The sequence below is a fragment of the Papio anubis genome, chromosome 11 (assembly GCF_008728515.1).
Source record: "Papio anubis isolate 15944 chromosome 11, Panubis1.0, whole genome shotgun sequence".
NCBI lineage: Eukaryota > Metazoa > Chordata > Mammalia > Primates > Cercopithecidae > Papio > Papio anubis.
Window position 1 is genome coordinate 45787592 of NC_044986.1, and position 20980 is coordinate 45808571.

The following is a 20980-nucleotide window of genomic DNA, read 5'->3' on the forward strand; positions in this document are numbered from 1 at the left end:
CCCACCTCCGCCATCACTGTCATCACCAGCACCACCACCACCATCTCCCATCATCGCCACCCACATCATTCAAAGCCAGCATCACCACCACCACCATCACTGCCCTCCGTCACCTTCACCACCAATTACTGCCACCTTGCCACCACTCCCTTAAACTTAAAAAATCCTTCTTCCTCTCTTAAGAGCCAGCATTTTCAAATGGAACTTCCTAAATCCCTCCAGAATTTGGTGTCCAGCCCTTCTCTGAGCTCCAACAGCTACTTGTTCTCCACTACCTGATTGCATCCAGCATATTGCATTATAGCTTATTCAATGGCATGTCCTTTCTAGCAGCCCATATGCTCTGCTGGACCCCGAACCCTTGCTTGAAAGGAAATATTTGCAGAGAGTCTGACCACAGATCTCAGAGCAATGAGGGTCAAAAGAAAGGGAGTGGACGAGGACTCCACAGAGAGCAGGCTGTGGTGCTTCTGCCCAGGATATGGCTACAAGGTTTCAAGAGTTACTGACATTGCCCCTAAACAAAGCTGTGGTATGAACTGCTTTTGTAGCCTGCCTCTTCCATCTTTCTAGATTTCTCACTTTCATTTGAATTGTCATTAAACAAAATTACATACCACCTATTCAGTACGAAGATCACAGGCATGCTGGGGAGGAAAACAGCCAGACCGCTCTCATGCAGGACTAGAATTGGGTGGGTGGGGCTGGACAGGAAGGGTGTTTGAGGGTTGGGGAAGGTTCCCAGAGGAAGTGAGGTCTAGGCTGAGGTCTGACAGCTGGGTGAGGACTAACCAGGTAAGGAGAGAGGAGAAGAGGTGCTCATGACGAAGACACAGGTCTTTCTGTTTTGCAAACAAGCCAAGCTTGTTCTCATCCAGCCCCTTACAGTTTCCATTCCCTCTGCCTGGAGCCTTCTGCTCCCAGATCTTTTTTTTTTTTTTTTTTGAGACAGAGTCGCGCTCTGTCGCCCAGGCTGGGGTGCAGTGGCCGGATCTCAGCTCACTGCAAGCTCCGCCTCCCGGGTTTACGCCATTCTCCTGCCTCAGCCTCCCAAGTAGCTGGGACTACAAGCGCCCGCCACCTCGCCTGGCTAGTTTTTTGTATTTTTTTTTTTTTTTTAGTAGAGACGGGGTTTCACCGTGTTAGCCAGGATGGTCTCGATCTCCTGACCTCGTGATCCGCCCTTCTCGGCCTCCCAAAGTGCTGGGATTACAGGCTTGAGCCACCGCGCCGGGCCTGCTCCCAGATCTTTACATGGACAACTTTTCTTCACTCAAGTCTCAGCTCAGATGTCGCCCAGGCAGAGAAACCTTTCATTTCCCACTGTCTAGCCCTGTGCTTCTCAAACATTAGCATGCAAAGAAATGACAAGGGGATCCTGTTACGATGCTGATTCTGAGCCAGCAGGTCTGGGCTGTCTTCTGAGATTCTGCATTTTTAACAAACTCATTGCTCATATGATGTTGTTGACTCAAAGATCATGCTTTGGGTAGCTCTAGCTGAAAATCGTCATGTCTGATTTTCTTCATAGTTCTTATCACTACATGAAATTACCTTGTTCATTATTTTTTTCTAGTTATTGTTCTCATATATACACAAACCACCCCTAGAATATGAGTTCCATGAAATCAGGTATATGTTTTGCCTTTTACACCATCGTATCCTCAGGACTTGCTTATAGTAATTGCATACCAAATATGAATGAATGTGTGAATAAGTGAATGATTTGGAGTTTGGCCTTCTAGCCCAGGGCTTCACTTCCCTCCCACAACCTAGGCCTCCATCATAGGACATCAGCACTTTGTGCCAAAGACCACTGCAGGAAATCTCGAGAATAAGCCTATGCCATAACTGTGGGTCAGCATGTATTCTTGGTTTTATTGTTCCTTCCTCTTTATTTCACCTCAGCAGTCATCATGAGCTCATCCCAGCCCTGGGAACATGCCGTCCTTTCCTGCTCAACGTCTAATATAAGCCCTTAGTGTTTCTGGTGAAAGCTACTCTCTGCACCTGAACCCTGACACCATGAAATTTTTGGATTCTGCACCATCTCTTCTTTCATCTTTCTGATTTTTCCTAGGCCCTATTACCTATAGCCAACTTAAGCTCTCAAAATTCTTAAAAACCCTTCTCTCTAGTCAGATAATGTATCTCATTCTACTGCTCAAGGAGCCTTTCAACCTAGGATTGAGCATACTTTCCAATTTTTTCATTTTCCAAACTAGCTTTCTGTTTCTAAACACCCTCTTTTTTCTCCCTGCCCCCAGCAGACACAGATTACCACTGCCAAGCATTAGTGAGCATCGCCTCAAGGTGAAGTACTGTGCCTGGTCTGGGGAACTACAAAGGACAGACATGACCCCAGTCCCTGGAGACCTGAAATCTCAACAAGAGGGAAAGCAGCCTACACACAAGAAGAGAAGTAATATCCAGTGCAGGATGTAAAAAGTGTCCAATGGGTGCTGCACAACGTGAGTGTGCCACGCAAAAACGAGGTGGGTCCAGGAAACCCACTGTCTTGACATCACTTTGCCCTCCTGGTAATCCCCACAGGCTATTCCTTCTTCTTTTACAGCGACTCTTCCTCTCCTCACCTCTAAATGCTGACATGTTCAGGGTTTAGCCATGGAGCTTTTGCTCTTCCATCTATGCACTCTCCTGCTCTGGGAAATCTCAGCCATTTATATGACTTTAAATACCATCTCTATGCTGACAACTGCCAGATTTCTATCTTTATTCCAGACTCTTCTTTGAAAGACAAGGTCACAAAACCAACTGTTTGGTTAACATTACAATGTGGATGTCTAACAGACATCTCAAGCTTAAACTATCCAAAATGGAAGTCTTGGGTTTCATCTTCTCTCTCTCTCTCTCTCTCTCTCTCTCACACACACACACACACACACACACAGAGACACAAACATATACATACTGACACACACAACCTCCATTTAAAATCTGTTCCTCACCCAGTCTTCTATTTGAACAGTTGTTTGAAGAAAGGGGGAAAAAATAGAATTATCCTATCTTCCTGCTCCCACATCCAATCTGAATCAGTTGGAAATAAGTGTGGTGATATATAAACTAAATTTAACTTGCAATGATTTAACCAAATAAGAGTTTGTTTTTTTTTTTTTTCCACAAGGGAATTCCAAAAGAAGGCAGTCCAGGGCGAGATGGGGGCTCTGGATCAAAGATCATGCTCACTCTTTAATCTTTCTGTTTCCTTCATGGTGACTTTCTCCTCAGGCTTTTTGTCTCTTGTCCTCAAAGTAGCTACTCCAAACGGCATCTGCAATTCAAGCCAGAAGAAGAGGAAGAGCAAAGGGAAAAAATTTGTTTGGCAGTTAAATCCACTTCCTTTTAAAGAGCTTTTCCAGAATCCCCTATGCAGCAATTCCCTCTTACATCTCATTGGTCAGAACTACATCACATGATTACCCTTAGTTGCAAGGGAAGCTGGAAAATACAGAATTTTCTTTTCAGTTAGGCACACTCTTACCCCCAAACAACACTTACATTATAAATGTTACATCATTTATATTCTATAACATTATATTAATAAGGAAGAAGGGGAGAATGGATATTAGGAAATCAATCTGCAATGTCAACCGCAAAATCCATCAGCAAATCCTGCTATTGTCCTCCAAAAACTATCACGAATTCATCTCTTCCTCTCCATCCACACTGCCAACAGTACCATGATGCCTCCTGCCAAGTTATTGCAATAGACTTTTAACTTGCTTCTTCAACTGCCAACTTCCAACCCTTTTCCACCTGAAAGTCAGGTGGAGACTGATATTTAAAGGCTATCTTAGATCATGTAATTCTTCTGTTAAAATTTCTATTACTTGCCACTTCATGAAAATAAAATCCAAGCATTTATCATAGCCCATAGGCCCTGTATGATGTCATCCCTGCCTACTTCTCTAGTTTTCTTTCATCACACTCTTATTCATTCATTCATGCATTCATTCACTCAAACATATTTACTGAGTGCCACTACACTCAAAGCACTGTTTTAGACACTGAGGATAAAGTAGTAAATAAATTAGACAAAAATACCTTCCTTCCTGAAGTTTGCACTCTAGCAGAGGGAGACAAATAATATACAAAATGTATCAGTGAAACATTTAGCACGTTGGGTGGTCATTAGTCATCCACTCTGCTCCAGCCTCGCTGAGCTTCCTTCAGTTCCTCCAACTCTTCTAGCTGAGGACCTCCTCTGCCTGAAAAACTCTTCCCTCATCATTCCCACAGTCCTCCCCTTATATCCTTCAAGTGTCAGCTCAAAGGGCACTTCTCCTGAGAGGCCTTCTCTGACCACCCATCCTGAAATAGGGCCTCTTTCATCACACTTACCACATTTTGCAATTGGATGGATAGATGGATGTGTGAACTCATATGTTTACTTGCTTACTATCAGGCTCTCACTGAAGATTTACCTGCATAATTGAAGAGATCATGACTATTCTATTCACCATTCTTATCCAAGGGTATAGAACAGTCAGTGCCTAGCAGATGGAGGCCCTTAATAAATATTTGTTGATGGATTAATAAATCAGTGAATGAGTGAAATGGGTGTGCAATGGGCCTCTGAAAGGCAATATCAGTACTTCAATAGCAGAGATTGTGGGGAAAGGCTTTCTTAGACAGATGGAACTATATGGGAAAAGCTGAAAGGCAGGAATTAGCACCAGTTGGCTTGGTGTGGTTGACAGTCAATCGGCCATTTTTGACTAGAGTCTTAAGAGATGATATTAGAAGGGTAGACTAGGGACAGATGAGGGGAGGTCTCTAATGCTAGGCCTTACTTTGGGCAGTATCAAAAATAAACAAATAAAGAGCAAACACGCCATCACAGAACAACATCATAACTCTTTGGAGCAGCCTCCAGACCCAACCCAAAGTCATCACAACAAGCACTCAGAGAAATCACTTTGGGAGGCTGAGGCTGGATGAGCATTTGAGGCCAGGAGTAAGAGATCAGCCTGGGCAACATAGGGAGACCCCATCCCTAAAACATATAATACAATAAAATATTAGCTGGGTGTGGTGGTGTGCACCTGTAGTCCTAGCTACTCGGTAGACTAAGGTGGGAGGATTGCTGGAGCCCAGGAGTTGGAGGATGCCGTGAGCTCTGATTACAACACTACACTCCAACCTGGAGGACAGAGCAAGACTCTATCTCTTAAAAAAAATTAATTAATTAAAAATTAAAAGTTATCTCTTCTGATTATAGAAGCAATACATATTTATCATAGAAAATTTTAAAAGCACAAAAAAAAATTAAAAAATTAAGTATTAGTACTATGAACATTAATACAGGCTTTTGTCCAAAAGGGAGCATCCTTCTTCAGGACTCAGCATAGCACATGGAAGGGGTGGCAACACCAGTGACTGCAGAGCTGGGGCAACCAAAACAGATGAATTGCTAACCCTCACTCCAATGAGTCCCTGGTGTGTGACATTGGAAAGTCACTTTATTCCTCTACCCTCAGTTTCCTCATCAGTCAAACATGGATTTTTCTGATCTGTGATTTTTAAAGTGTTCCTTGGGGCTTTGTGATGCCCTTTCAGAACAGGTAAGGGAAAGGGCTCGAACTGTCCTGCCTGTCCTCCCGCCAGCATAGATCCACATTACCTGTTTTCCATGTTGGGTTTTGGCAGAAGTTTGGTAGTATATTGGACTTTTGTTGTTGTTGTTGTTGTTGTTGTTGTTGCTTTCATTTGTTTTGTTTTAAACTACACACCAGGAGACATGAGGTTGCAATTCATTTTTCCAAATATTCAATAAAGTTCCTTCCAACTCTAACTTTTGATGATCATTCTAATTCCCTTCTGATAGAAATTAATATAGTCATGAACTAGGTGGAACTATAAACTCCTTTTCCTATGGGCCTACAGGAACTTTCCTAAAGATTCTAAAAGTATCAAGTCATTCTAAATGGAACAACTTACACCAGCTCATCTATGGCTGTGGACCTTGAACAAGTTGCTTAACCTCCCCTTGCTTCAATCTCCTCATCTGTAAAATGGGGATCATATAACCTACTCTATTGGATGCAGGGAAAATGAAATTGTATGTCACACAAAAAAGTGCCTAGCACACAACAAGGAATAGAGCCGTAGCTTACATTTCCCGACTTCTTACTGTGAGCCAGGATCTGAGCTTCATGTTTGATGTGCATTCCTTCATCCTATCTACACACAAGCCTCTGCAAGAGGCCCTTTTTTTTAAATCACTGTCTATTATTTCCCCATTTTACAGATGAGAAACTGAGGCTTAATGACATTAGATAACTTTTTTCCGTTTCACCCAGAGCTTGGGTTTGAACCCAGGTAATCAGATTCATGAGGCTGTGCTATAAAATGAATGACAGTAAAAACCATAATACTAACTGTAACTCACCTATTTTGAGGGTTTGCTCTACAGGAGAAACTGTTATAAAAGCTTTGTTTCATTTAGTCCTCACATGGATCCAATGGAGCGAGCACTGATTTTACTGATTAGAAAACTGAGACACAGAGACACTAAATGCTATAATATCTCCACTGCCTTTTAAGTTGACTGCTTAGAACTGACTCCAACTCCTCAGGTAGCTTCTCTACTGAACATTAGGAGCCTATGCAACTAATTGTCTAACTGATCCTTCTGAAAAGATAGAATAAAAAGCATCCTCTAAAATGAAAACTCCCAGGGAAGGGGTGCATTAACTCAGAATTTACAACAGCAAAAGGTAATCATCAAAGACTCCCTTCCTTCCCACTCCCACAAATCCAATCAATTATGGGTCCTGCAGTCTCACCTCCTAAATATTTCTCCACTCATTCTTTTCACTCATTCCTACCTTGGCTGCTCTGGTTTGTGCCATTCTTTCTGTCAAAAGCCTCTTGCCTGCTCTCGCTGCTCCAACCTTGACCTCCAACCACCTTGCACCCTCACTCTATACTGTAATTTCCCCACTAAAATCCTTTTAGTGGCCCCCCAATGTCCTGCAGAATAAAGCCCAAGCTCCACATGCCCACATTTGTCTCCAGCCTCATTTCCTAGTGTAAAATGCATATTCCAACATCAGGAAACCGTTCATAGGTCCTCTCACCACATGGTCGCTTCCCACCTTTATATATTTAGTATATGTTCTCTTTGCATAGAAATCCTTTCCCACCTTTCCACATGTAGCTAACTCTTTGCTCTTCCTTCTTCGAATAGCCAGGTTAATCCATGTACCCTCCTCCAGGCTCCTAATGAGCCCTGCACTCTCAGCACATTGAGTTAAATGTATCTCCTAACAGGACTGTCTACCCCACGGCACAGCACATTTCCTGAGAGCAGGGACAACTGGGGTTTTATTCTTCTCTGTATCCATGAAGTCTGTATGTACAGTATGAAGCATGTAGTAAGCACTCAATAAGTATTTGTTAAAGAATCAAATCAGGCCAGGCATGGTGGCTCATGCCTTTAATCCCAGCACTTTGGGAGGCCAAGGTAGGAGGATCCCTTGAGCCCAGGAGTTTGGGACTAGCCTGGGCAGCATAGGGAGACCCCATCTCTAGAAAAAATTTCAAAAATTAGCCAAGTGTGGTGGCATGCACCTGTAATCCCAGCTGCTTGGGAGGCTGAGGTGAGAGGATCTCTTGAGTCTGAGAGGTCAGGGTTGCAGTGAGCCGTGATCACACCACTGCAGTCCAGCCTGGGCAACAGAGTGAGACCCTGTCTCAAAAAATAAAAATTAAAAAAGAATCACACCAAAGTCAAGGAATTGAAGATTGTAGTGGACAGTACGTAAATTCTTAGCATGTTTTTAGCTATAGTTGACATTCAGTGAACTCTCCCAAGTTTGAATAATTGGATGAAGCAGCTACCATAAACCATTTGCTATTCTGAGCCTTTACCTCATATCTTCACAGTAGTCCCACGAATTACATGCTGCTACTATTTCCATTTTACAGATGTGAAAATTGAGAGAGATTAAACAACTTTTTCAGGGCCACAGATCTAGTAAGTAGAAGGGCTGTAGTTTGAATCTGACTCCAGGGTCAAGTTCTTAGCTAATTACCAGAAGACTGAAATGTCAGCCAACAAGTGTATATCATAAGCTCAAGGCAAGAGCTGCCAGTAGTACACACCTGGGGGCAAAAGTATGGAGATAACATCTGTTAGGAAGAAAGCCGAGAGAGACGTGTACTCTATATCAAATGGCAGGGCGTGGCTGGTGTCAAGAAGAGACAATCCTAAGCCATACACATTGATATGTAGCTCTGATCCTCCAAAATGAGGGATTGCTGCTATGCCCAGGTCCACTTACCCACTGTTTAGCAGTTAAAGACTAAAGCCTGAGTCAAACAGATCTAGGTTTAAATTCCAATTCCATTCATTGCAAATTACTGATCTTCTCCAAAACTCAATATCCTCATCTGTAAACTGGAGATACTTAACCAGTTTTGAGGATTAAATGAAATAATCCAATATATCTAGTGATATATTATTTCATTATATTAAATCTAGTGATATATCATTATATTATATCTAGTGATACAAGTGCCTGACACATAGAAGGCACTGAAGACAGCTACTTTATTACTATGATGTTGACTGTTATCATATAAGCACCGAATCAGAAATCATTCCAGGAAGGGGGAAGTCACACAGTATACATAGGTGTTGGGAATCCATCCCTCCATTTGGGGAATAGGGACACGGTCTGAGAAGACATTCTGAGAGCTGTGTATAGTCAGAGACTGCTGATGGTGCTTGCTTTATAAGTAGGGTGGGAGTAGCCCAGCAGTATGAGTAGTGTAGCCTGAGAAAGAGGCCCTGGAAGCTTCTGGTTTCATACTTTTTTATTTCATTTTAATACTAAGGAATCAGAAATATAAGGATGGATCAGAAAATTAGAAGTGTTTCCAAAATATCCATCTTTGCCAGTCTTTGCTCAGAGCAACACTGAAGAATAATTTTCTGCTTGGTCCTAGTGAAACGTGATATTTGCATCTTCTGAAGTCTTATCACTGGTCCTTGCAAAGACTAGATAAACCTGATCTTTACAAAGACTGTTCCTGCCATCAAAGCATGACGAGTGGTGGACTGGGGTGCTATTTAAAAGCCTTATTCATAAAGACTACTCAAGAGCCTCTAAAAATAGTCTTGTGATTTAACAAGGCCAGGATTCAAATAAGTTAAATGGGTTGGAATAAGTTAAACAACCGACAGGAAAAGGCTAAAGATTTCCCAGTTGTCAACCTCTAGTGGTGTTGAGAGGAGTCTCATGACCTACCTCTTCCATATCACCTAACATAGGGGGTCTCTCCCTCTCCCATAGCAATCCCTCCCTTCTTTTCACCCACCCACCCCCATGCTGTTCACATCCAAGAACACCACGTTGTGCAAATACAGGCATGGATGATAGACAATTCAGTCCCCAAGGATGACTAAACTTGCCTCATTCCCTTCTTTACCAGATTTTTATGAGAAAATCACTTTCGATGTTCCAAAGGATGCCACATTAAAGCATGCTGAGGAGTATCGGTACACCTCCTTGACTCAACTGTAATAATAAAAATAGTTCAATTTTTTTGAGTGTTCGCTGTGTTCTAGGATCTCTGTTGAAAGCTTTTTTCCTTCCAAGTTTTTTATTGTGGTAAAATACATATAACATAAAATTTACCATTTTAGCCATTTTTAAGTGAACAGTTCAATGGTGTTAAGTGTATTCACAATGTTATATAACCATCACCACCACCCATCTTCATAACTCTTTATACCTTCTAAAACTGAAACTCTTAATCTTTTAAGAGCTTTTTACATAGATTATTCTATTGAACCCTCAAGATACCTTTGTGAGATTGGTACAATTATTAATCCCATTTTTTAAACCAAGGAAACAGAACCTGAGAGATAATAACTAACTCATCTGAAATCACACAGCCAGTAGGAGAAGAAAGTAGTTTTAAACCTACGTGTAATAAAGTTTGCACTTGTACTCTTAATTTAAACCTTTCTACAGTAAACCAATGCAAACTCTTTACTGGCTGCCCAAGAACCAGAGCAGCCAAGGGACTCTGACTTCAGGTTATGTGACTGTAACTGAAATGTCCTCCATCTCTTTGAGATAGATTCTGAAGACAAACTCTTCTCAACTCTTTCTTTTACAAAACCTGCACTTACAGCTGAAAATGTGGAGAGGAACAAGAGTAGAACACCTCAAAGGCTGCCCTGGCATAGGGGAGGCCACACTGCCCTGCAGCTGGTCTCAAGGCTGTCTCGCCATTCATCTATTCGGTCTATTCCGTCTATGCGTTCCTGACAACGCTTAAATCCAAAGCTGCCTCTAGTAGTCCTGTGATGTGTCAAGATGAGAAGTCACCAAACATACGGTCCTTTCTTGGCACCATTGTTTGTATTTGGTTTGAGGGCTTCAGCCTGAGCATGGCAACACCCTTTTAGAAATGTATGGTGCCAGGTCAGATGGCCAGGCTCTGCATGTCATGTAGCTGTGAGTACTACCAGTAACATTTAGAGCTCTGAATAATGAAAAAAAGTGCTGGTCAGATGCACTCTCCGTAATCTCATGTGTCTTTTTCTAGAATAAAACAGCAGGTTCTTCTTAGTGCATCGTTATCACGTGCCTTGGCACATGACCTCATTTAATCCCCACACCTACTCTACGAAGGCCATACAGACAAGAAAACTGAGGTCTAGAGAAGTTAAACCACTTGCTCAGTGTCTCACAACTAGTGTCAGGAATTTAATTCAGGTTATCTGATACTCTTACTGTTGACAGTTATTCTGTTCTCCATAATAAAATGAGGTAACCAACACGGCCCAATGCAGTCATTTTCATCAAAGACCCAGAGGGCTCTCAGATTAATACTTTCTTCTAAACTATTCCAGGTATGAATTTTCCCTGCTTGCTGTGATCCAGCTTTCACTTTTTTTTTTTTTCTTCGAGACAGAGTCTCGCCCTGTCGCCCAGGCTGGAGTGCAATGGCTCAGTCTCGGCTCACTGCAACCTCCACCTCTCGGGTTCAAGCGATTCTCCTGCCTCAGCCTCCTGAGTAGCTGGGATTATAAGTGCACGCCAGCACACCTGGCTAATTTTTGTATTTTTAGTAGAGACAGGTTTTCACCATGTTGGTCAAGCAGGTCTCAAACTCCTGACCTCGTGATCTACCCACTTTGGCTTCCCAAAGTGCTGGGATTACAGGAGTGAGCCATTGTGCCTGGCCGCTTTTACATTTTTAAAGTAGCTCTTCGCTGGAGGAAGACCTCGCAAACACTATCAAATAATGGCAGTGGTAGATGTCCATGATCAGCTGGTGGAAACTTTCTTTAGTGAGTCCTCTCATTTTGAACAGTGGTGTCCTGAGTTACTCCCAGAAAGAGTGATCCTATCCAAAACCGGATATGTAATATTGAAATGGACAGAATATAGAAGCTAACTTAAATACTTTAATGTTTCCATGAGAGAATTCTTCCCCAGTATGTATCTGGAAACGTATCTTTTTCAGAATCAAAACTCCCAAGAAAAGTCAATTAAGAAATCAGGAAAACAGGAAAAAGTATTATAATTCTACTACAAGAATTAAAGCTTCACAGTCAACACAAAGACATGTATTTGAAGGAATCCACTAACATTGGAGCAAGATGAAAGCCTATAGCTGAAGGCTAAGGTTGACATTTCCAGGAACTGGTACAGCACACACGGGAGGAAAGTCACCCTAACCTAACCAACCTTGCCTGCAGCTGTGGCCATGTTGTAAGGATGTCTTTGTGATTGTGTTTGTTGACAATGGTGAGTCATTTTGGGGAAAAAGTATGATATTAATAAATTTATATGCATATATACTTTTAAAAAATCCTATGAGTGGCGTTCCAAAGAATAAAAATTTTTGCCAACAATATAAGCCCTTAAACTGGTGATTTCAATTTCAAGTGCTACCGAATAATGTTTGCTGGCATTTTCAAGCATTTGAATATTTACTCTAGGCTAAAGTTCTTTGTAACTACACGATGAGCATCTCAAATCCGAAAATCCAAATTCTGAAATGCTCCAAAATCTGAAACTACTTAAGCATCTATGTGACACTCAAAGAAAATGCTCACTGGAGCATTTTGGCTTTCAGATTTTTGGATTTGAGATGCTCAGCCAGTAAGCATAATGCAAACATTCCAAAATCTGAAAAAAATCAAAATCCAAAACACTTCTGGTCCCAAGCATTTCAGATAAGGGATACTCAACATGTACTACTAAAATTAATGTTTCTAACTTATTAAATACATTTTTCTTAGATGTCCATCATAATAAGAAATGAATACAAAGAATGTTGAAATATTTTAAGAATAACTTAGGATTTGAAGAATTCCTAAGAATTCCCAGAAGTTTTGATTTCTCACACCCTCAAAGATTAATACCTGTTGAAAATCTGGAAACACCAGAATTCTTAAATAAGATGGTAATAATGAAATGCATCCATTTGCACACTCAAGAGACCATTCCTTTTAGCTTTCCCAAGCAACAGCAGTAGTCCCTACCCAAGTCATCCCTCTAGCTGATTGCTAACATGTCATTGCTGATGTAATCTCTCAAGCAAGAAACATAGGATCAGTTATGAATTCCAGAGGGCTTACTGCAGTGCATGGAAGGCTGCTTTTGATGAAGTGATGTCATACTATCAATATCATCTATCTATAGGTTATTAGAAGTTCAAGGACCAATAAAAGCAAGATAAAACCAAATTTAAAGCCAAAAGGAAAAAGGAACCAAGATCTGTTTTCCAGAGATAACATGTAGACTTTAGACAAACTTTTCCACCCAAATTTGTGCATCAAAGGTCAGGAGAAAAGCCTCTCCCAGTAAATTAGACAAAGAAAAAACCAGAACCTACCACACTATGTAAAATCAGAGGAGACAGGGACCTCAAAGAACATCCCCCACACAGTGAACACAGAAGGCTTCCTGAGAAATATGCAAAACTCCAGTAAGTACAGGACAAAAGAGAAGCTCCCAAAATAAGAACCTCCCTTATTTTCGTACCTCCTGCCCCTGGTTTATGGCAGACATTGAGCTGGAGAACACCTCGTCATAGCCCTCTCTTTTATATGGGAAGTGTTACTCCTTTAAGAAAGGATGACTCCCTTTATGTTTTCTATATAAACTTTACTTATGCATCTTTTATACCCTTTCCCTCACTGAACTTGAGCAGCCCATTCACTCGCTTTGTAACTGTCTATAGAGGAGGAAAAAAAAGAGAAAAGAACAGAAAAAGGAAAAGGAGAAGGAAAGGGGAAGAGAAAGGGAAAGGGAAAGAGAAAGAAAAGAGAGGAGAGGAGAGGAAACGAGAGGAGAGGAGAGAGAAAGAAGGAAGGAATTGGGGGGAAAAAAAGTAGTTTGAGATCAACAGTTTACCAAGAAAACTTCACTAATTGTGGGAGAGAATTGTCTATGCGTGGACATTTTATGAATTTCTCCATTTACAAATGCACCCTACTCACAAAGCTAACTACTTTAAAGTTCTTCATGCAGCTACTACCAAAGATAGACCTTTAAAAACAGTCAATTACCTTTGTAGAAGGACCCATGCCAACCTTTTCTCAGCCCATTCAGCATGAGTGTGTGTGCTGCCAAAATGTGGTCTTGTGTAGTTTTCTTTTCATTTCATTAACAAACCCAAGCTTTTCTTCAGAAAAGATGTGCTGATGGCACTTTTTAAAGAAACAAACAGTAGCCTTCACAAGACACTCCCCAATTGCAGTAGCAAGCAAGGACTCAATTAGGCCCCACACTCATGTCCCACCAGAGTGGCCAGGACGCATGGTCCAGGCAGAAGAATTTCATGTTTATTTTGTGGAAAATGGGAAATCCTTGGAAGATTGGCATAACAGTCCCAAGGAAGTATTTTTGGAAAATAGATTTGTCTTGAATGGAATAATATAGTCATCCATCAGCCAGTCGTTGGCCCATTACCAAAAGTACCTGCCTACATCCACTTCTATAAAAACATAATTTCAACTTTTACTTTAGATTCATTCAGAAGGTACATGGACAGGTTTGTTACATGGGTACATTGCATGATGTTGAGGTTTGGGGTACAGATGATCCTGTCACCCAGTTAGTGAGCATAGTGTCCAATAGTTTTCAATCCTTGTCCTCCTTCCTCTAGTAGTCCCCAGTGCCTATTGCTGCCATCTTTATGTTCATGAGTACCCAATGTTCAGCTCCTATGTATAAGTGAGAACATGTGGTATTATTACAAACTACTTTTATGTTTTTAGTCAATTTTTGCGTATGAGGGTAGAGGCTGCAATATACTATTGTATACATTGTGGAGAAGTAGGAAACTCAATGGAAGCCAAATATATAATGGATGGAAGGACACATGGACAAGTCACTGGCACTCTCTGAACCTCAGTTTCCGCACCTGTAAAATGGGGGTAATATACCTACCACATGAGAATGAGTATAAAATGCTCAGCACAGTGCCTATCATATAAACAATAACCTCAAATGTTAACTAACATTATTATCATCATTATCGTCACTACCTACTACCATCACCATGTCGCGGCCATCGTCAGCATCCTAGCAGCAGCAGCAACATAGCGCCACCAGAGCAAGCCTTCCCATCGTCTCTTGAAATCCCGCTCCCCAGGCAGATCCTTACTGTTCATCACAGAATTTCTCAACATGTTCTTCTCCAGTATAGAGGAGATCTAACCAAGGGAACGGGCTAAGAAACGGTATGTCGAAAAAGTCTTAAATATTGAAGAAGGCTGAGGGTATTGAGGAGGGAAACAAATTACTTCAAACACAATGACAATTCCCAGGAAATGTAAATTGGTTGGACACCCTTTATGTTATTCAAGCGTTCCTTATAGATATTAATTCACCTCACCTCATTTGGACCCCTTTGCAAATGGCGGCTGCCAACAAATATCCCTGGTTAAATACAACTTAAGAGAATTGCTCAGAAATGGGCATGTTCCGTGCTCCTGCCAGGACAAAGTTAAGATCATTTGTTCCCCACTCAATTCATCTTTGACCCCCAAACACATTCTTCAAGAGCAATCTTCCTCTTTAGAAGTTCCTCTCTTGGGTTTTAGAGAACTTTTTGGCTTGAACTCTTTCTAAAATTAAAGCCAACTGCTGTTAGCTCTCAGATGCAGTGATATTTCACTCTGGCCAGGGCTGACTATCACAGACGCATCCCAAACCACATAAGTTCTTATTGTTTAAACTGTCTTAAGCAGCTGTTAAAACATACCCTAAGATATCAAAGCCACTCTAATTAACTTCCTGCTTCTTTGGGACTTCAAAGTCTTTCAAAAAGTTTTAAATAGGGTTTTTATAGAGAATTTGACCTAATATTTGAAGAAAATTTTGCAAGCTTGCCCAAGAGACTCCAACTTCTCCTTCCTTCTTCCACTCCCATTCCCTCCTCACCCCCCAGAATCTTAGTGTTCTAAGACTAGCTGTGAGAATTGAGGAGAAATTGTAAAATCTGCCATACCAAAAAGGTAAATCGCATCCATGCTACTTCTCAGGGTGGTCACTGACATCCCGTGTAAACGGCCCTCCCTGTGACACCCCTTCTCAACTTGGCAACCCTTTGCCCATCCCTCAAACCAAATATCCTCTGTGAAGTGCCCCTAGCTCGCTCAGCGTGAGGGCAGTGCTCTCTTTTCCAGCGCCCACACAATCCCCACATCTCTGCTTGGCTTTTATCACGATGAATTGGAATGTATCCATTTACGTGTCTGTCTCCCTGTCTAGACTATGAGGTCCATAGGGCAGGAACTGTTTTGTATTAAGCTTTGTGCTCCCACAGCCTAGCACAGGGCTCTGCAAACCCATGAACAGGACTCAATAGATGTCTGATAAATGACTGAGTCCCAACTCATTCTGGGGGAGTTTGGGTTGTATTTTAACGTATCCATTCCTTATTAGTCTTTGACCTCAGTCCCCAGGTTTTCCATAAACAACATCTTAAAGGCATTATACCAAGGGAATCGCTGCTCTGAGAAACAGTGTCATAAAAATTAGCTAAAACTTGGAAATAAGGCAAAAGTGGTGAGTGACACACCTTTCCAAGTCCTCCAAAGAATTTTCTAGGAGAATATACTTAGTTCATATCATTGCTTCCCAGTGACTAAAGGTCTCTGACTTAGTGAAGTTATCTATTATCTTGTACATTTTTGTCCAGTAGAAACACTGATCATTTCTGTCTGCTGCAACATACAACCTCAAAGATTTGTGGCTTGTTGGGCATTAACCAGTTTATATCTAACCCAGCAATCTTATCCTAACAATTTTTTTTATTAAATTGCCTATAAATATCCTTACTTCTTAGTCTTTGAACAGGGTACACCATCTTACTGATTCCCTCATTAATTAATGAATTAAATAAAATTTTTGGTGGCACAGGCTTATAGTCCTAGCTACTCAGGAGGCTGAGATGGGAGGATCACTGGAGCCCAGGAGGTCAAGGCTGCAGTGAGCCATGATCACACCATTGCACTCCAGTCCAGGTGACAGAAAGAGGCTCTGGCTCAAAAAAAAAAAAAAAAAATTTAAGTGTTTCTTTTGCATTTACCTGAATCAGATTTTACCTTTTTAACAATTTTTTTAATAAAAGTCATAATCCACAGTGTCAGTACAAAACCAAAAGATCTACAGGGTAGGTGCCATGGAGTAGCAGAGAGGCCTGGGCTGGGTGTGTAGGAAGCTGGCTCTGCTAGGAACTCTCTATAACCTCAAGGACCTCCCTTGTGCTTATCTGTCACAGGACAATATCCTAAGCTCACTGTATCCCTCACAGGGTTACTGAGATAATCAAATGGATCAATTTACTTAAAGAGCTTTGGAAGAGACTAAAGTACCCGTCCTGATGGAGCATGGTGGCTCATGCCTGCAATCCTAGCACCTTGGGAGGCCGAGGTGGGTGGATCACTTGAGGCCAGGAGTTCAAGACCAGCCTGGCCAACACGGCGAAACCCTGTCTCTACTAAAAATACAAAAATTAGCCTGGCATAGTGGTGCGTGCCTGTAATTCCAGCTACTCGAGAGGCTGGGGCACAAGAATTGCTGGAACCTGGAAGGCAAAGGTGGCCGTGAGCCGAGATTACACCACTACACTCCAGCCTGGGTGACAGAGCAAGACTCTGTTTCAAAATAAATAAATAAATAAATAAAGTACCAGCCCACTGTGAAGCTCTTATAAAGGAAGGCCAGCTTTTCCCCTAGAAAACAATGGTGAGAAGGACAATACATGGAAGGAGACCAGAATGAACATAGATAGGAAGGAGCCGCTGCCATCCCACCCCACCCCTCCAGCCCCAGGTTAAACCACTGTCAGATCCTGCCTGGACATCGGCAAGAGCCTTCTAAAGCATCCATTCTTGCCTCCATCCCTATCCAGTCTCCAAACAGCAACAAGTGTTCTTTCCAAACTGTAGGAAGATCATGTCAAGCCTCTGCTTCAAGCCCTCCAGAGGCCCTCCAACATTCTTAGGATAACGTTCACACACCCCTCTTGGTCCACAGGGCACTGTGCAATCCAGCCCCCCATGGCTACTTCTCCAAACTCATCTCAGGGATTTCTCATCTTCACTCTGTGCTCCGGCTTCACCGGTGCTGTTAGGCTCCTCAGGCAGGCGTAGCTCTCTCACCTCAGGGCCTTTGCACTTGTTGTTTCTTCTGCCGACACATCCCCCTTTCTTCATATTACTGGCTTCTTTTGATGTTACCTTAAATTTCACACACACACCCCAGAAAGAACATTCTTGCCCACCCTTGCCAGAAGTATATCTACCACGATTCTCTCTCTGGCTCTGTTCTTAGTACTCTCCAGCATGGGAAGATATTTATATATGGTCTGTCTTCCCCATCAGCAAGACTGCCTTGTAGTTGCCCTAGTGCCTGGCACATAGGAGGCGCCTGATACATATTTGTTGAATGCATGAGGATAAAGGCACAAGATATCCAGCTGCCTCCAAGTAGCGGAGGTCATGCAGGATGGACGCATTTCTGAACCCCTGCAATGCAAGTTCCTGAATCCCAAGTACATATTTCAAAAGACTGTAACCACGAAGAAAACTCTCAGGCTCGCAAGGCGTCAGTTCAGTGCTGCTTTCAAGAACAGGGCTCCTCAGAAACGCTCTGCCTAAGGAACAGCAAGTAACAACAGGTCTCACCAGCACTTCATTTCGTAACTCCAAAGATATCGAATCACTTCATGAGAAGGGAACAGCTCTTCCTACCAAGAATGAAACATTACCCAGAAACACGACAGCATCTGTACCCAAGGGCTAGGCTTGAAGCAGATGAAAACAGCAACCAACTGGAATTCACGGATGTTTCAACAGCACATTGGGGAGAGAAAATCCCAGGCTGCCTCACAGGATTCTGCTCGAGGTTTGCTTCAGGGCATCCAATTACACAGCTCCCTCTCCACAAGCCTTAATCAGAGCCGCAGGGCGCAGCTCCCTTTCCAGGGGCTTAGGGCTTTACAGTGTCTGTGATCACTCTTGCCAGCCACTCCAGTGGCTGCAGCATGAGACCCGTACCTTCAGGATGCTCCCATAATGCCCTGGGCGGTGCCGGCTCACCTCCGTGAAAAGATACCTTCAACAAGCAATGCTGCCCAAGAGGTACTGGTTAATAGGGTGCTTGTCTCCATTCACATTTTTCATATCAAGGATATCAAACAGCAGCAAAAGAGGTCATGGTAGCAAAAAGCTATTTCTGGGAAAAGCGTCTGATGGGGGAAGGGCCCAAAAAGATTTCATTCACTATGTGACTGGCCCCGTTGAGTTATCTGGAAATCAGAGGCTGCTGGAAACCTGCCCCTGGAAGTCCTTCCCCACAAAGGCTTGTGGCCAACGGGAGTGCTAAGGCAGGGATGCCAACAGGGCTTTCTTGCTTTGGGGGAAATATTAGGTTGTAGCCCAAGATAAGTTCATTCTAAGCAGCTGGGCAGAGAATACTTATCTTCAAGTGTTTACCTTTTTCAGATGCAATAGAATATTTTTTCTGCACCCGTCAACCTGCCACCCGCAATCAAAGGCCAGGCTGCGGCCTTCACAGCCAGGACCTACCCACCTGTGCAACCTCTGCCCAGACACCCAAGTCCTATCTCAGGATTCCAAGTTGAAGAGTTTCTCCTCACTTCCAACCCCTTGCCTCCGTGAAGAAGTTCTTCCGCGAAACGCAGCAAACTCTTCTTGAAACTCAGACAACGACACGAACGAGCTTGTCGCCATGCTTTGTTTAACTTTTTTTTTCTCAGAAATATTCTTGTGGCCAAAAATAGAACATTTTCCGTTCCGGGGAACAAACAGCATCCATGGGAATTAAAGTAGTGCCTCATGCCTCTCCAGAAAATTCCTGCACGCACACTCATGCACACATAAGCTGCTTGCAAGTTCCAAAAAGTCGCTTTCTGTAGGTACAGCGGTGAACAGGAGCCAAAAGTCCTCTGTTTATTTTCTATCCAAGAAAATTGCCAGATAAAAAACACAAGGGCACCTCAGGGAGGCTTTATAGGAAAAATCTAACTTAATCTGGTGTAATGATTTTGAAAATGGGCCCATTGTCCACCCCTCCTCCCTCTCACCACCATCCTAGAATTTGTCTCAATACTCACTCCTCTAAAATTCCAAAACGTCATGGCCTTTATTCTGGCAAGCTACTGTTGGATGGTTAGCCGTGAGGTTTCTCTAAACTTACGCCTTCGATGGAATCAGAAATGACACATTTAGGAAAAAATTCTCAATCTTAAATACTGAACTAGGTAAAATGAAGCCTTGTGTAAAATGTCAGAAAAATAGTAATCCAGAAATTAGGCTACTAGCACAAGATGCGGCAGTATTTTACACACTCTTACGTGTCCTACAAATTTATTATTGTCAGCATTTCCATAATCCTCTTTAATGAGACTTACATGGCTACAATGACATTTCTTATTTTTACGTTGGAATATGCAGCCCATTGACTATCCGCCACCTCTCCAAAACAGGGATTGTATTAGCTATGAGGTCTGCAGGGGCTATGTGGTTTTAGTTTTGTTTTGTTTCTTTGTTGTTGTTGTTGTTGTTGTTGTTTTGGGAAAGGAGTCTTGCTCTGTCATCCAGGCTGGAGTGCAGTGGCACAACCTTGGCTCACTATAACCTCCGCCTCTAGGATTCAAGCAATTCTTTTGCCTCAGCCTCCCAAGTAGCTGGGATTACAGGCTCATGTCACCATACCCAGCTAATTTTTTGTATTTTTAGTAGAGACGGGGTTTCACCATGCTGGCCAGGCTGGTCCTGAACTCCTGACCTCGTGATCCGCCTGCCTCGGCCTCCCAAAGTGCTGGGATTACAGGCGTAAGCCACCGTGCCCAGCTGGGGCTATGTTTTTATATGCAGTTGGTAAGAATTTAGAAATGAGGATAAAAAAAAGGAAAGGTTCTTTAAAATAACTGGATCTATTGCTGACACCAGAAGTAGGAAGAACTAATAAGCCAATGTAGGGACAGTGAAGGAAAGACCAAGAAATGGGGCAAAGCATAAGAATAGGGGAGGAAAACAGGAAGTAAGAGACAGCTAAGAATCTGAACATCAGACACTAATTGATGGGTGAGTGGAGGTGAACCAAAGTAAACTGACTGACCCAAGAGGGGCTGTGGGAAAACAAGTATGGCAAGAGAGAGGGGACAGGAAGGCCAAAGGGAGAAGGAGGCATATAGTCTAGTAGTTAGAGAACAGTTATTTACCAGTTGGGTTACATTGGCCAGTTCACCATTCTGAAGCTCAATTACTTGGTATATTAAGTGGAGATACTAGAATCTCATGCAGGAGCATGTGGATTAAATGAGTTAATACATAAGATGCTTAGAACAGTGGCTGGTTTAGAGTAAACATTCAACAAAGGTTAGCTATTATTACCAAAAGACAAACATATTCCGTATTTCCATCAGAGAATATTTGCTTATGAGCTAG

At 42.4% G+C, this 20980-nt stretch overlaps 1 long non-coding RNA gene across 2 annotated transcripts in view; it reads right to left on the bottom strand.

The window, feature by feature from the left end:
• Positions 1 to 20980, bottom strand: part of LOC110744144 — a 28872-nt gene that overhangs the window by 4773 nt on the left and 3119 nt on the right. Inside the window, exon 3 of one of the 2 annotated variants that reach the window (XR_004176947.1) lies at positions 3208 to 3292. This is a non-coding gene — a long non-coding RNA (uncharacterized LOC110744144). Of the gene's footprint in view, positions 1 to 3124; positions 3293 to 20980 lie in introns of those variants that run through there. The other variant, XR_002524359.2, reaches the window with a different exon arrangement.